Below are 2,472 nucleotides of genomic sequence, written 5' to 3'. Positions count from 1 at the left end.
TGACCTCTGTTGTTTTCTCAGCAGATTCTTTAATAAATATTTGTTAAATAAAAGGACAGGCATGACATATCTTTCTGAAACACCAATTCTGTTCAATGATTTGGGGTATTTTAAAATTAAAACAAGCATAGTTGTGTCATGAAATGAAATTCCAGTACATGGTTTTTTAAAACAAACACAGTTATATCATGAAGTGTAAAATTCAAGATAGAATTGAAAAATTCTCCCTGTGAATATTCACTTTCCTCTGCCATTAATGGTATTTCAGAGGAAAATTTAATGATGTGGTGAATTTGAGTGTGACGTACCAAATATTAGGTAATTGAAGCCAACCAAGTTCAGTCATTTCATTAGGAAAGGAGAGGAGACATCTTCCCATTTATGGAGAAAACAGGAAGCATCAGAATAATGAAGCGCAGTGTGTCTCTTAAATGAGTTATTTAAATGCCTCAGATTTTCCAACTGTAAATTAAAAATGGCCCACGAATCTCTAAAATTCTGTTGTGCATAAATTCTTGGGTTTTGTTGGCCTACCATCATTCTTACACCCACAAAAAGGAAAAAGATAGGAAACAAACATGAAATTTCTTTTTTCTTCATAAGCTTCTAAGTGTTGTATCCATCTTTAGAATGACATCTGTAAACACCATGTAGTTCTTTCTGCCCATTTTTATGAATTTGTAGACCCATTCATAGGTCTAAAGGAGAAGGAATAGTAGAAGCAGTATCAAACCACAGAAGCACATTTGTGTGAATCAGCCACTCATTGATTATCAGATGAGTTTTACGTTGTTTCATCATTACAACCAGATGTAATGGAAAATATTGATTTCAAATGCTACATTTAAAAAGGGAAGGTCTATTTTATACCTTCCCTTTCCTGTTTTATCCTTTTGCCCTCTTTTTCATTCTATGGGCTTGACAATTTATCTTTGTATGAAAAAGTTTTGCCAGTCTGTGTATGTAGTAACTATTATACCATTAATACAATCCCTTAGGGGTGGTTAGATAAAACAGCTGCTATGCCTCCATTCCAAGCAAAGATTGTCTGAATACAAATAGAAGGGAATAAGTCAATGTCAGTATTGTGCCAAGTGCTGATAAAAAGTAAGTGGTTGATACTGCAAGCAAAGGAAAGTAATACAAAACAATTCTACTCTTCCAAGTCTGTGTGTATTGCCTCGTGATTGCTTGACTTAGTCAAACTCCTCAAAAAGAAGTACTTGTTTTGTTCTATTATGTGGTGTCATAATCAAATTTAATTTGCATTTAATATGTATCGGTTACAAATATGACCTTAAGACATCAGTGTTGCTTATTCTGTGCTCTTTGTTAATAATAATGAAAATACCTGCCAACAGCTGTTATGATATACCCCATATACAATGTAAAGGCTGTCAAAGTAAGAAATTAAATCAGGACTCCTAACTTAAAAGTCAGACAATTTGAAGTATTTATAAATCTGTTAGAAATGGGAGCTCTAGTACCGTTGTGGGAGTGTAAAATGGTACAGTGGCTTTGGAGAGTAGTTTGGCAATTATCTAGTAAGGTTGAAAATACAAACGCCTACGACACAGTAACTTCACTTCTAGGTGTATACTCTTTTAAAACACACATACATGTATACAAGAAGTTTGTAATAGAAAAGATATGTGTGGGAAGCAGTAAATGTCATTGATAAAAGTGTGTGTAAACTCTGGTATAGTTAAATGATGGAATACAATGTAGCAGTTAACTAGATCTTTCTGTACTAAGTTGGATAGATACCACATTTAGTTTAAAAATGCAAATGACAGAATATACAATGTAAAACAGACCATTTTTGAAAACCTAAAATCACAAACAATAACAATATAATATTTGGTTTCTGGGTCCCTAATGATAGATAAAAGCATGAATTAGAAAGATACCCAACAAGTTCCAAAGAGAAGGTGTCTCTGGGGAAGTAGAGAAGGAAGGAGGGGTATGGAACTGGGGAAGCATACAACATACTTCAGCTTCCCCTGTATTCTTTATTTTTCTTTCATTAAAAACAATTTTAGAAATACATACGGCTAAATGTTAATATTTGTTAATTCTGTGTTGAGGACGCATGAGTGAAGTTATACTATGTGCTTTTCTGTATTAATTGCTTTTTCAATTAAAAAACAAAACTTCAGTCACTTTTGGTCCCTCATTGCAACTGGAATACTGTATTTCTTAAATTTAAAGAACCACAACGCTATATTTAAATTGTTTAGTACACTGTATTTTATTCATTTACAGTGTTTATACTGGGTGAGTAAACTAGGAGCTTTGGAAAGCTTTCCATGGAATTTCAGTTTAATTAGGTCTCATTTATATACTTGGTAGACGTAGGCAAACTAAAGTTTTAGCATCTGTTTATACAAGGTATACAAACCAGAAAGCATTTTCTTTGGCTTGTCCGTATTTTCCTATTCCCATGTGAATATTATCATCAGTTTACAGGGT

This window comes from Bos grunniens, chromosome 7 (genome assembly GCF_055505025.1).
Source record: "Bos grunniens cultivar Pamir isolate PY7600 chromosome 7, Bosgru_T2T1.0, whole genome shotgun sequence".
Classification (NCBI taxonomy): domain Eukaryota; kingdom Metazoa; phylum Chordata; class Mammalia; order Artiodactyla; family Bovidae; genus Bos; species Bos grunniens.
Note: the sequence above shows the minus strand (reverse complement) of the source record.